The sequence below is a fragment of the Protopterus annectens genome, chromosome 6.part0, assembly GCF_019279795.1.
Source record: "Protopterus annectens isolate FY-2018-M chromosome 6.part0, PAN1.0, whole genome shotgun sequence".
Classification (NCBI taxonomy): Eukaryota; Metazoa; Chordata; order Ceratodontiformes; family Protopteridae; genus Protopterus; species Protopterus annectens.
The window spans coordinates 715444509-715459897 of NC_056737.1; the positions used below are offsets into that span (position 1 = coordinate 715444509).

Below are 15389 nucleotides of genomic sequence, written 5' to 3' on the forward strand. Positions count from 1 at the left end.
ATTTCCGAGCCCGGGAAGAAACACAAGCTGAAGCACAGTTTCATTCTCTTGCTAACCTGTTAATGGGCCTTTTTGAGGTTGAATGTTTGTATAGATTTAATTTTTTTAATGCTTATGTTGTTTTATACTGTAGATATATAGATGATTTGATTTTTTTATGTAAAGGGGGTGCTGAAATAGCCCCTCTGGCTATTAATGATTTGGATGTAAATCGTTTTCAGGTAAAACTGGCTTACAGATAGGAAAAACAGTTAACTATCTAGATGTCACTTTGGCCATTAGGAATAATAATATAGTAACTAATATACATAGAAAGGGAATTAATATCTTGGATAGTAGTAGCTGCCATACCCCACACACCTTTAAAGTGTTACCTTATAATGAATTACTGAGAGTAAGCAGACTGTGTAATGATGAAATGCGCTTAGAAAAGGAAATAGCAAAAACATGTATCAACTTTAAGCAAAGGGGGTATGATGAAAATATTATTTTAGATGCCCTTTATAAACTAATTGATACCAACTCATTTCATAATAGGCCTTTAGTGAATAAGAAAAAATAACAGAGAATTTAATACAGTGCAGGAGTGTAGAAAAGTTTATTTTGTTACTGTATATAATATCTTAAGTGAGAGAATTACTGATGCCATTAGATACTATTGGCCCTACTTAATTAATATGAAGGGGTAAGATATCTTTGTAGAACTCCAAATATCTCATTTAAGAGAAGTAGAAATATCAAAGACATGGTGGTACACAATGGTTTTGTTTCACCAGGTGAAGAGTTAAATTGACAAGTTTTTGAATGTGGTACCTTCCTTTGTGGAATGTGTTCAGTTTGTTCAAATATCATTAAATGCTTTGAAAAAATAAATGGTGTAAAATGTTGCTCTACTTCTGTTTTTTTCATCTATGACTAAATCGGTGATATATTGCTTTATCTTGTCCCTGTAATCTGTTTTATATAGGGGAAACTAAAATAATATTTAAGCTACGGTTGTAAGAACATATCAGAGACATAAAAAATAATGATGCTATGAGCCCCTATAGCTTTACATGTTTTTACTTGTCATAGTAGCGAATTTTCACTGTTAAAAGCTTGCATTTTGGAACATATTTCAGAAACAGATGAAGTATTAATGAAAAAGAAATTATTGTACAAAGAAACTTTATAGTTTTTAAAATTTAATACACTATCTCCAGAAGGTTTAAACAGTGAATGTAACTGGAGGGTGTTTCCTTAAAATGTATATATTATTTTAACTTGATGGTTAACTGATTAGATGATTGTTTAATTAATAGTATTTAATTGAATATATGTGTGTGTGTGCATATATATATATATATATATATATATATATACATACATACATATATATATATATATATATATATATATATATATATATGGATGTATGGTGTTGAACATTTTGTAACTCCAGGAAGGCTGTGCCGAGGCGCCAGAGTGTTATTCAGTGTGAATAAACTGTTTAATATAAGATTTGTGGCATTTTTATCGCTGGCTTTGTAGTCTGGTGTTTTCTCCATTGCTGCTTGGTGGTTTTTTATACAGTTTCATTCTCTTGCCTGCAGCCAATAACACACACAGTTAAGTAAGAAGCTGATGTTAAGCACAGTAAAAGTAAATTCTTCTGCCTGCAGCTGTTTTATCTGGAGCCGATCCCAGGAAGAAAGATGTGCTATCAGACCGGTCTGCAGAAGATGACGTCATAGCGGAGGAGTAAAAAAATAAACCAAAAAACCCAGGAAATTCAGAAATTAAAGGGGCCACACGAGAATTTGTGGCACCCCAATATTTTGCCCTCAAAACCGGTACTTGCCAAGCAATTTGGTACAGCTGAGAGGTATGGAGCAATGTGCCCAGCTTACTGAAGAATTAAAGGAGACAGAAATTCTATTGTGACAGACAGAAAAAAATTGTTTTACAAGAGTGATTGTAAAGATCGAAAGCTGTGATCAGGGCAGTTTACCTAAAGTCAAAAAGTCAATGCAAAATAAGTTTCAAAATCAACTGGACAAAGCCTACGGTATGTGAGAAATTGAGACAATCAATCAAGCATCTTCATAAATGGTACAAAATTAAATTCTGGTATCTCAATATAAGTTGCTCCTTCTTACAGATTCCTTTGAGAGAGCTACTGCCATATTAGAGAAAATGGTTAGGTCAGTACTGAAATACAACATAAAGAAGTGTAAAAAAAACATATTGCAGAATCCACAGAATTACAGAGTACAATGGTGTTTCAGTCCCACTACTAAAGAGCTCATTCTTCAAGTTGCAGTATCTGCTACATTTTGTGTTTCTTAAAGAATTATTAAGCAAACTTAAGTCTCAGCTGTCACAACACAGCAATATGTCTCAGCATTTATAAGCAGACTTCCAGTGAAATCCTTTATTATATCTTTACATATTACACTTTTTCTAAAATATCTGTCCGGTTCCAAGATTTCAGAGGCTTCTGTACTGTATGCATACACAGTTAATTAGCACTGTAAACCTTAGCCCTAAACCTGCAAGGTCACAGCAATGAACTTATTTAGGTAGTACTTTAAGCATGCATTTCTCTGGTTACTCTGCAATAGTATTAAAACAAATAAATCAATCAAATGACAATTATATCATGTTCATTGCTAAACAGATTATAGTGGGGAAGAAAACAAATAGAAATCTACCCTTCAGTTACAAGAAACCACTATACTGGCTCCCTGACAACAGCTTCCAACTTCTTTTTTTTTTGGCTGGTTTGCCACTAGCCCTAGCAGCTCAAGACTCATAAAAATGGCATATAAGTTACAGATGTAAATAGAAAAGAGACAGTCTTTTAGTTTAAGCAGATGCAATCAGAAAGTGCACAGAGCTAAACCTGAAGAAAACAAAGCTGATGGTAGCAATGAGTGGGAGGTGTCAAACCTGAAAGCTATCCTGTGATTGAGCATATTGAGGAGGAAATTAGGATCAGGAATGTAGATAGTTAATAGGAAGTTATGTATTTACCATACTGTTCCATCTGTGTTGTCCATATTCATTCTTCCTCAACAACTGGATTTGGCTCAGACTCTTGGATCCAACGTGGCCATTTTTTACAGCTCGGGGATACTGGAAACTGTCAAGCTTATCCCTTAACCATAATGCCCTAGTTCCCTATTATATCTTAGATCTTGTTCGTTAGCCTTACAGTTCCATAAAAATTTAGAAACAGTACTAGAATGAGAAACCAATATCTGGAGCTCAAAGGCAGGATCATTGGTTCTTTTAGTATCGTCTTGTTCTTCAAGAAGTTACAAACAAAATAGTAGGATAGTAGGGGGGTTGGAGGGAGGGGAGTCGAGGATGAATGAAACTGGACAACATGAATGGAATGTTATGGTGAGTACATAACTTCTTTTATCTAATGTCAATTTTCTCTCTTTTTTTTTTTTTGGGTTAATTTTCATTCATTCCTCAACAACTGGGACAGAGTCTCCAGCTACGTGAATTCCAGAAGGACTCTAAGGAACGATATTCCTGAGTACTGTTGAGCTGAAGGCTGCTCTTCTCTTCTAGACCAGATCCAATTTGTAATGAGTAATAAAGGTATGAGGATTAGCCCAAGTTGCAGCCTCACAGAAATCATTCATGGAAGATCATGATAAAAATAGTGATGAAGTAGCCATGGACCTGGCTGAATGTGTTCTTAAACTTTTTGACAAAGACAAACCCAATTTGTTATAACCAAAGGAATGCAGTCAGCCATTTGGTTAAAGTTACTTTGGTAACTGGCCTGCCCAATTTTGATTCCGGAAAAGAAACAAATTATCTGTTTTTCTGAAATTCTTTGTTCTATGCAAATAGGAGCATAACTATGTGAACATCCAACAAATGTAACATGCATTCCCCTTTGTTCTTGAAATTTTAAAGAAAACTGGAAGATAAATTGATTGATTGAAGTTGGACTCTGACACCACCTTATAAGAAAGGATGGGTTGGTTTGTAATGCTACCCTATCTTTATAGAACATTAAATAAGGAGGCTTAGGAGATAAAGCTTCAAGTTGACAGACTCTTCAGAGGTTATAGCTATCAAAAAAGACAGTTCTCCAGGTTAAAAAAAAATTAGTTCACATGTTGCTGATGGCTCAAATGGAGATGGAATTAAAGCTTGTAAAATTAAATTCAACTCCCATGGAGGAGCTGAATCTTTATAAAGGGTACCTTTTTGAGACCCCCTTTTAAAGACTTTGCAAAGTTTGAAGAGGCTAATGTGAAATTAATTCCTACATGAAAATATGAAATGGCAGCTAGCTGTACTTTTATAGTTCAGGAGCTAGCCCCTTCATTAAAAAATGTAGCCAAAAGCTCAAGAACTGTATGTACTGGTGCTGAAAAAAGTCTCAACTTCTTTCTGTTGTGCCTGAAAAACAAATCTTTTCCATTAACTTTCATAAATCTTCCTAGTGGAAGCTTTATAGGAAGATAAAAGAATGTGATGACAGTGGAGGAGAGCCTGGGTTGTCTAGCTATCAATGTAAGTGGAGAAACCATGTGGTCAGATTTAGGCCTAAAATGTCTGGATGAATCATGTGTCCCAGGTGAGACCTCAGAATCCATGGAGGACAAACTAGATGAGTCCAAGGACAGGGGAACCAAATCTCATGAGTCCAATATGGGGCAATGAGGATGACTTTGCTCTTCAATCAAGATACCTTCTGGAGAAACTGCGATTAGATAGGCTATGGGTAAGCATACAGGAGACTGGGGGAGTACAGTATCTCTTGGTGATTCCCTTGATGGGGGGACCAGGGCAAAGAATCTGCTGCAGTTGCTGAGAGGAAATGGAAAGAGGTCGCAGCAAAGTTGGCCCCACTGGTGGAAAATCTTTTCTGCAACTCTCATGTTGAGAAGCCACTCATAAGGCAAGAAAATAGACCTACAAAAGTTGTCTGGTATCCTGGCGGACTTCCCTGGAACATGCATTGCTATCAAGAAATTGCTTGGATGAGATCACCCATTGCAACACTCAGAGCTTCTCAACACAGGGGGTAAGACCTGGTTCCTCCTTGTTTGTTGATGTACAATACGACTGACACTGTCCGTCTGAAATGCAATAGTCCCAGAAGGGAGAGAGTTTTGAAAAGCCTGCAATGCTAGGAGTATTGTCCTTATTTTTAAGACATTGATATGCATGTTGGCCTCTTCAGGGGACCAGATGCCTTGGACCGTCTTTCCCCAGAAGTGCCCACCTGACCAAATTTGGGAAGCATCTGTGGTCACTGACTTTCGGCTGTGGGCTCAGGAAGAATGAATGGACAATATCTGATCTGAGCAAATCCACCACAAAAGGTACTTTTTGCATGCTTGAGTAACTCTGATCTGGGTTGACATAGGTTGATGCAAAATGGACCACTGAGTTGCTAGGGTCCATTGAAGAATTCTCATATATGTTGCTAAAGGAATCGGAACTATCACAACACACACAGACCCCCAAGGCCGAAAGAATCAATCGAGCTGATACAGAAGAATTTTGAATTATCTTTTTGACTTGAAATTGAAAAACCTGAACCCTTGGTAAGGGAAGGAAGGCATTCAATGATACCGTATTGAACAAAGCCACTATAAACTCTGTCTGTGAAGGTTCTAGCTGAGATTTGTTGTAACTGATGGTAATTCCTTGATGAGAGCAAAGCTGGAGTACATACTCTCATGCTTCCATCGGAAGATGCCTGGTCAGAGTGGTGATGAGCCAGTCATCCAAGTATGGAAACACCTGGAATCCCTGCAGTCTCAAGTGAGCTGTCACTACTGCTATGCATTTGTTGAACGGGGGTGAGGTCAAAGGGTAAGACTCTGAATTGAAAATGGCTGGCTCCCAGCCAGAAGTGTATGTATCTCCTGGATTGTCTGCTCATTTTTATGTGATAGTACGCATCCTGAAGATCTACTAAGCACATTCAGTTGTCCTTGTGCAGGAAGGGCAAAATGGACTGAACCATGACCATCCGGAGGAACTTTGTATATTGAACAGATTTGTTCGGATTGCAGAAATCCAAAATTGGTCTCCAGGCCTCTGTTTTCTTTGGCACTAAAAAGAATCTTGAGTAAGTTCCATATTCTTTCTGGTCTGGGGGAGGACCTCTTGGATGACTTTTTTTTAGCAGCTTTTTTATTTCTTGTGCTGCTTCTTTCTTCTGACTGGATGGAACATCAGGAATTTTGTTTACTGTTGAAAGGGGGGGGGGCTAGAGAAAAGGGTATTATATAACCTCTGGAAATAATCCGCCAGGCTCTCTCATGCAGGGGATAGATGACCCCCGACTGTCTTCAGAGGTTGACAATTAGCCCTCCTTTCAGGAGTGCTGACAGGGTCAGTCAGAGAAAGACTTTCTGGACCCCTGGTTCTGTGGGCCACCTCTGCTGTGCAGATGGCGTCTTCCTTTAGAGTTCCCACTTCTGACGCTGGGAGAATTATCTCCACGTGGATCATGGAAAAGACCCTGGGAGTTTCTGAACCACATTTTTCAACCAACTTGTTGATTCCTAGAAAAGGCTGAGGAGTCAAAAACATACAGGGTTTTGCCATCATGCTCACACATGGATAGTGCGTCTTTAACTTTGCGGCCAAAGAATTTCTGTCAAAGGGAGCATTGACAAAACAGGACTTGAAGGGCTTCACAAAATCACACAAGCGCATCCAGGCATGTCTCCTAATAGAAATTCCTGAACCTGCCACCTTGAGGTCCCTTTAGCCAAATGTGAAATGAGCCTCATGGACAAATTTGTGAATAATTGTATGGTAGCCAACTGTGAAGCAATAGAGCTCTGTGCCTCAGAAGTAATGGTCTCAGAGAGGGATTTGGAAAGCTCTTTAATCAATTCCCTCTGAGGTCTGGTGAAGTCTGCCAAATAGTTCTGCGACCTGAGTGCAAAGGTTGCTGAAATATATACATGCTTCCCAAATCTGTCCATCATCTCAGACTCCCTGTTAGGGTTGATGGATAGATGAACTCAGTTCTGCGAGTTCCTTCTTTATGGCTGCTGCTATGACCAAGGCATCTACAGGTACTCCTTTGCTCTAAAATTCTCTTCCTTTTGGTGGTGACAGGATCCTGTCTAGCCTCTTGAGGATCGGCTCAAAAGTACTGGGTTCCTTCCACTCCCACCTAGCGATCAAATCAATGATCCCACTGGGTGGAGTCACCAAGGAGGTAGATGGGCCCAACCCAAAACTTCCAGGAATACAGACTCCTTTTGGGAAGTGTTATCGGTAGACCAACCAACCCTTTGCTGCAGGATATCTAAGATGCCTCCAAAGGAGACATCAAGCGGTGGTGATCTTGAGGACCCTTCCTGATCATCAAAATCGGTATCTTCTGTGTGATTTTTAGGTTTGAACTCCAGATGATTCCAACAAGGTCATACAGAGAAGACCTTTCCAAATAAGCTTGTCTTGAGATCAACTAAGGCCCGTGGATTAAAAGCTTTACAAATATCACATGATTCCTTTAAGTGTGCGGGGCAAAAGTAATAAACACACGAGTCATGGTCATCCAACAGTAGGATCTTCTGGCCACACACTTTACATTTTCTTAAACCAAATGTTTTTTCAGTCATCTCGACAAAAACAGGCATTATAACGCTGAGAAGTTTTTTCTTTTTTTTTTTTTTTTAACACAAAGGCAGAAAAGCAGAAAAAAAGAGAAGAAATAACCACAAGGTGAAGAGGAGAAAAGAATACCAACAATGGTAATTAGATTACACCAATAAAAGGATAAGGGAGGCAAACAATTAGTTATATAGAAAAAGGTAACAAAGATAACAAAAAATGTAAACAAACTGCTTACTTATCCAACCAGAAACATGAAAGCTCGAGAGCTAACACCAACCACGTCCATATGCAAAGGCAACAAAAAAGATCTGAGATATGGTAGGGGACTAGAGCATTACGGGTAAGGGAGGAGCTCAAGAGCTTCCAGTATCCATAAGCTGTGAAAAGCGGCCGATTCAGATCCGAGGGTTGGAGCCAAGCCTAAATGAGGAGGATTGAATTAAAACTGACATCAGACTACAGAGTATAGTATATACAGTGGCACTCAAATCTTATTTTTTAGAGTAATTTTATAGTGTATAAAAGCTAACTGCATAACTTTCAGATCAGAGATTAAATAGGTAGAAGTGAAGCAAAACCACCACATACAAGACCAAGATGCTTCCAACTCCAAAAGTACAACTGTGTAATTAAACTTAAGATAACAGTAAATGCTTGAATGATCACTGGTTCAGTAGTCTTGGGTATATAAGTTAGGTTATATCCTACAAAGGATATAACAGCCGGCCAATTTGTAAAGCTTCAGGACACTTTCCATATGCTCTAACTGCTAGGCAGCTTGAGCTGAGCTGCTTAAAAACACAGGTTTAAGCGCCAAGCCCTTCACAGCTTTCATGCCAGATGCAAGAGGGAGGCTGAGCCCTGAGAGGACAAAGCTAGAAGCAAGCATATATGCACACCCTGGCATAACCAAAAAACAAAACAAAAAGGTTAATGGAGGGAGAGAGCAACTACTGCAGCAGTGATCATTCAAGCATCTATGGTTATGGTAAGTTTTCATACACAACTGTACTATGTTCATCATATTAATCACAGCTGCAATAGCCTTGGCTAGAAGCAGATTACCCTAGCTTACAACATTTGGAAGGGGAAGAGTCTAGCAGCACTTGGAGAATGGTTCTAGCAAAGCCTGAGCTAGTCCTAGAAGGGATCAATCTTGTAGTGCTTTGAAAAGTATACAGACAGGACCAAGTTTCTGCTTCAAGAATACTTCTAGAATCCAACCTTTTCCAAAAAGCCATAAATGAAGCCAAAGTCCCAGTACAGCGGGCCTTGACCCTGCCTAGAATAGTTTTGTTGTGGTGAGAACAACAGATGGTAATAGCCTGAGGCAACCACTTGGAAATAGTCTGTTTTGACACAGTTTGTCCATTCTTACCTTAAAAAATGAACTGATCCGAAGATGTGTAAGATTCTGTTCTGTCAATATAGTACCAAAGTTGTCTGTGGACATCCAAGGTATGAAGTATCCTTCCTCCCTATTTTTTAGGTTCAGGAAAAGGAGATAGACAGTTTGCCTTAAAATAAACCCAGGTACCACTTCAGGCATAAAAAAAAGATTATTTCTCAATGAAACTCTGCAGATGTGGAAAATGAAATAGGGTTGACTTTTTATTAAGAGCCTGCAACTCAAATAGTCTTCTAGCAAAGGTTAGAGCAATCACTGAACAGTGCACTGAAAGAGCAGGATGTATGGGCAGACATGCTGAAATGGCCGATAAATCAACCTAGATGAAGGAGTAAGAAAGGCTAAAGGTTAGTAACTCACAGAATTATTGCACAACCAGGGAAACACTAGCCTGGGTGCTGGTTATGTTGTTGACACCAACTAGAAAACCTTTTACATTTGCTAATATAGGATTTTCTAGTAGCAGGCTTTCCTGTTTCCATTAGCACCTGCTGCGCATCCTCAGTAAACAGGTGCCTAAAGAGAATTAAGGCCCTACCATCCAGGCAGTCAGTTGAAGCTGATTGGGGTTGGGGTGTATCAAACACCCAGGTCATATGTGAGTAGATCCATTCTGTGAGGAAGCCTGTGGTAACTGCCTCTGGCCATTTCCCAAAGAAGGGAGAGCCACTGTTGCAAGAGCTAAAAGGGAATCACCACAATGATCTTAAGGGATTTCATCTGAATCTTCAGAAGGACTCTAGATAGCAGTGGAAAGGTGAAAAAGCACATAGGAACTTTCCTGTTCAATTAAAGGAAAGGCATCTGTCTTGCAGGCCTTCTTGCATGGAGTCCTGGAGCAGAATTTCACTAGATGATTGTACAGATAGGATGCAAAGAGATCTACTTGAGGAACTCCCCACAGATGGATCAACTCTTGGAAGAAACCATGATCTAGGCTCCATTTGTGAGGGTCTGCCTTTGCCCTGTTCAGCTTGTCTGCCACTCAGTTTTGCTACTATAGGATGTAGGATGCTTACAGCGTATGACTGCATTGTGAAGCTATAATCCCAAGCTAACACTGCTAGTCTGCAAAGGGGGTAAAGTCCTCATTTCCCCATTCTTGCTGATGCACCACGACAGTGGTATGGTCTGTAACAACTTGACCAGGTCCAGGAGATCAATGATGATTCACAGACTTGAGTCCCTTGATCAGGGCAAGCATGTTTTTTATATTTTTGTGCTCGTTTCTGTCCTCAGTGTCCCAAACACCTTGCAGTTTTGTCCTACCTGAAACTGCTCCCCCAAGCAAAGTCCAGTCTGCCTGTGGTGACTGCTTTAAAGAGGGGGAAGGGGAGACCTGGATTTAGGCATATTTGCTGTCTCCATTATGTGATTTCTTTTCTGACAAATCCTAGAATTGAGATTTGAAACGACAATGGGTGTTGGAGGCTGGGACCAAACAGACTTCAGATACCACTGTATCTTTCTCATGTGGAATCTTGCCAGCGGTATTGTGAGAATCATAGATGCCATGAAACCCAACATCCTGAGGTATTCCATCACAGTGACCGAAGCCTGAGAGGAAAACCCTAGAAACAGATGTAGAAAAAGATCTGTTTTTTTCGTAGCAGACACCAAGAACACAATCCCATGTATTGGGAGTTTAAAATAAAAAAAACACTACTGAATGTTCTCTTACAATCCTAGCTTGTGTGAGAGATCTCTCACCCAAGTGCGATATTCTCGACACTTTGTAAGACAGACTGTAAAGATAAGCAAGTCATCTAAATATGGACAAATGTGGATGATATATAGCCTGCAATGAGATATTCTGAACATTCTTAGTGTTGTGGACAGTCCAAAGGATAAGGCAGAGAACTTATAGTTTGAGGCAAACAAAACCTTAAGAAATGCCTGAAGTCTGGATTAATAGAGATAGGGAAAGTATATTTTAAATTTAGTGCTATCATGAAACTTAGATAAGCAATAAAAGGCAACAGGTTGTGAAGGGACAACATTTTAAACCTGGGCACTATTGCAAATTGATTTAGGAAAGAAAAATCCAGAAATGCTCTCCAAGCATTTTTTTAAGCAACAAAAGCATTCTTGAATAAAAACCTTTCCAAAACTGGGAAGAAGGAACTGACACCATTACTCCCTGAAACGATATATGTTGAAAGACGGGGGGGGGGGGCAGAGGAGACTGGTCTGGTGGATGAGGAATTACCCCCTAAAAAGGAAAAGCTTCCTTCCACTGACATCTGTAACCTTGATGAATGATTTTCAGAACACAGTTGTCTGAACTGACACTATTACTCCCTGAAATGATATATGTTGAAGGACCGGGGGGGGGGGGGGCAAAGGAAACTGGTCTGGTGGATGAGGAATTTCCCCCTAAAAAGAAATTCAAAATTTCTGGAAGGGAAAAAAGGACTGCCTCTGTGTGTGTGTGTGTGTGTGGGGGGGGGGGGGGGGGGACAAGGTCCCTTGTATAGTCAATCTGACTTGTTTGCCTGTCCTTGGTTTCAAGATGTTCCTATATTCCTTTCAAACCCCCCCCCCCTGACATTTTTTTCTGAAATGTCTGTTTACTAGCATTTTGCTGGGATTATTTTTGCTCCTTACCAAAATTAGATGAGGGGTTATAGAATCGCTTAGAAAATTTGAAAAAGGAGAGCTGAAAAATCTTACATATTTCCTGTATCAGCTTACCCTTCTCATCACACTTTTTAAAAAAAATATATATATATCTCTATCCAAAGAAGCACTTAAAATCTCATTGTTTCATGTCATCTGGAAGGATCAGAGAACGCATCCAGGAAAACCTTTTCAAAGCAGTACCAATGTCCTTAGCCCTGGAAGAAGTATCAGTCATACATGCACTTTAAACAATGAGTTGTGACCTGCAAAATTGAAGAAATTAAAGGATTTGAAGAAGGGTTTTCCTCACAAGCAGAAACTGCAGACAAAATATTCCTCACACTTTCAGGGGCACAGGAAAATAATTTTCTTGGGTGGCGAAAGCCAGGGTACCTTTTTGGCTAGGCTTGTATAGGCCCTAGGGCCGATAACCTAGTACCTACCTATGAACCTATGAACAATTTGTCAACTAAACTAACAAATAACCCTGACAGTTCAGAATTCTGAAAATCTGAGTTAAAGAAGCATTCAGTTTTTCCCCATACTTATCAATTACTTTCCAATTCTTCCCAGAATGTGTAGGATTGGAGGTAACTAAATGTTTAGCAGCAGCAAGATTAACTAAAGTTATAGCTGCTGGGTTGGGTTTTGGATTAGCATATAAAAACTTTGGACTGAGGAATTTAATTACAATTTATTTACCTTTTTAGGGACAGCAGGCTGACCATCAGAAAAAACTGCAGGCAGTGACGTACACATGCTCCAATGCAGACAACATTGAGGACTGGGTAAAGGTTCTGGAAATTCCATTTGTAACAGCTCATGGTATTTTCTAAAGGACTGAAAAACTTCAGTGTTCTGCCACTGAAAACGCTGGCAAATTCTGGGAATAGTCTCTGAGAAAATAGAAACCTCCACAAGGAGGATCAGATACTGTGCTGTTCTCTGACTCTGAATACGAAATCTGAGAAGAATACCCCGCGCATCTGTCCCTTCATCTTCCTGTCCAGATTCAGAATCTTTAACTTCTTCAGGAAAAAAGGCATCCCTTTTTTTTCTTTTACCGAAACCAGCTTATAAGAAGGATCAATAAGCCTGAATTAGATCCCGAGTCAGCTCCAGTAAGCTATCCATACTTAAAAAAATTTGAGAGGAGCAGATGCATGTTTAATTTTTTTTTTCTGGACAGGAAAAAGTGGGGTCAACAGAGTTGTTAATGGCAGCAGCAGCTTTCACAGCAATGGGCACAACATTCTGGCTAAACAGGGAAGCTTCCCCTGTTCCCACTCCCAGAATCAAGAGTCTCTCTCCCTTGCCAACAAAAGGATCCCAAAAGCTACAGAGGACGTTGCTAACATCTGGTCCACAGTGGCTGTAGGTGGTACACCAGAGAGATCCAGGTAAAAGAAAGTAGTCTGATGAACCAGCTATGGCTATAGCAAAGTCACCCACCTGTCGCTGAGGTAAATTATTAGCCTGCTTTGGTAGTAAAAACTGTTAGCTCAACTTTTTTTCTTGAGTAAAAGGAGGACTGACCATGGGAATGGTAGTCTGTTCCATGAACAAGCTGGAATGGTGCCTTTTCCCCCAGGGAAAAAAAGTGGCATAAGTCAGTAAAAATTTTAAGTATCTAAAAGTTACTTTTTTTTTAAATGTGGAAGTTTTTTCACCAAAGGGAGCTTATCTGCTCAGTAAAGGGAGAGCTTAATTTGAGTGTCGCTCCTCAAAAGCCTGGCATGGAGCGTTCATTTTGGCAGCAGGAAAGCTCTGAAGGGCTTGGTGCTCAAGTCCTTTGTTTTAACACAGCTCAGCTTGAACTGCCTAATGGCTTGAATGTGTGGAAGGTGCTCTGAAGCTTTGGAAGCTGGCTGACTGTTGCATTCTTTGCAGGATATAACCAATATAGGTAAGGCTACTGCAGCAGTGATCAGTATGAACATCATCTTTATTTCTCTCATACACAGACACATCTCTGCTAACCACCACCAACAAAATGCACATTACATATTCCAGTTTCTATAATGCATACACTTGAAATGACTAAAATCAGTAGTTTTATACACTGTAAAGTGAGCAATGTGTCTTCTTGTGGATATAAAAAAAAGTTTTCAAACCTGTTGTACTACCCTGAAGAGATAAAGATCTTCCTAGCTGTAATGGCGACATCATCTTGATGGTCAATTTTGCTAAATAGATAGCTTCATACTCCTGTTACAAAAAAAAAAAATACTAAACTTCATTTAAGATCTGAGGTATGACTGTCACAAATTAGTGTACACAAATAAGGCATTTAAGAATAATTGCACAACGATAGGTTTTAATCTGCAAATCAATTTAACCAAAAATAGTGATACTATTAAATATAAGCACCACAAAGAATAATGATGTACCATAATTAAATCATAATTTAATACCTTACCATTACTAGCCTGCTAAAACAGAACTTTACTCCTGACCATGTTGCCAATCATCCTGGTTGAACAAAGACTATGGTAGGCTGCACAAATGCAGTCACCAAATGGCAAGGGTCAAACTCTCATCCTGGGGGATTGCAAAGGAATTTTTAATACAGAGTTGCCGACTTGTACGGTAGCTGCAGCAAAATATGTACTCTCCCTATTGTTTATGATGTAGACAGTTATGTGCTGGAGGTGGATGTGCAGTTGTGCGTAAAAGATGCATTTTACCTCCTTGCATGATGTGCATTAGTGAAGAAGTGTGGTATGCCAGTAAACTACCGGTCAGAGATGATGATCCAACTCCTGACACCTATGCTTCCCCATTACATGGCAAGAAACTCTGTCTAGCTGGCTAAAAATATGCTTGTTGGCTTTGGAACTAGGTGATCCAGGAGAGGACCAAGTGAAAAGGTAGACCACTGGAAAGGAACCACTCCTGTGGTAAATATCAACAAACTTCTGGATTTTAAGCAGTTAAATACTCTCTAAAAAGTCTTCTCCACCAACTTGCACCATAAATCCAAAAGTCATCATAGACTGATTACTTCAAAACTTTCATTAATGGCATCATGCCTGCTTATGTCTTTCGAACAGCTGCATCCGTGTCCCACACTCAGTTTTAACCAAATGGAAAATACATCTGAGTGAACATACTCACCATAACAGTAGATGTTCAAACACAAGGATCACTGCTGTTATAGCATTCATTATGCTTGGAAATTAACCATAGGCAGACATCCATTCATCTGGCACGCATTTCAGTGTTTCTTGTCATTCCACAGTGGCAGTGGTCTCTATCCCATGCAAAGGAACATAAGTAGGGTGTTTGGAAAAAAACAGAAAGTAGCCCATATCAACTTCATTATTTTTAAGAGGAATGTCATCACTAACAGGTGTATCTGCCAAGCCTAGAAAGAAAACCTGATTTGACAAGGTTAAGGTGGGTCTCTTTTTCCAGTAGCCCCCAGGTGAGGCATCAGGGAAAGAAAACAGAAAGGTCTTCTACTGAACAAGGTCTGTACCTTCTGTAACATAAGGAGGTGACATGGAATGGCCCCCACAGGAGATTCGTAGGAGGGGGACGATCATTCCTTCATCATGGCACTAGCCTTGTAGCCTAATTGTCCCCCATGGAAGTGAGAGTTGAGTGCTATGGATAAGGTAATCTGCTAATCCTGCAGATCGACTATCCTATCCCTCCTCCTCAGCAGCTTGTACTTTCCACAACTGCTGCTTCATGGAAGGTGCAGGGGCACTACTGTGTGACCACACGGCTCAGCAATGCTTTACTGTCTCCC

At 39.8% G+C, this 15389-nt stretch overlaps 1 long non-coding RNA gene across 1 annotated transcript in view; it reads right to left on the bottom strand.

The window, feature by feature from the left end:
* The window catches only part of LOC122804495, a 571628-nt gene that overhangs the window by 173646 nt on the left and 382593 nt on the right, over positions 1–15389 (bottom strand). The window contains exon 2 of the long non-coding RNA XR_006365224.1: positions 13747–13840. This is a non-coding gene — a long non-coding RNA (uncharacterized LOC122804495). The remainder of the gene's footprint in view (positions 1–13746; positions 13841–15389) is intronic.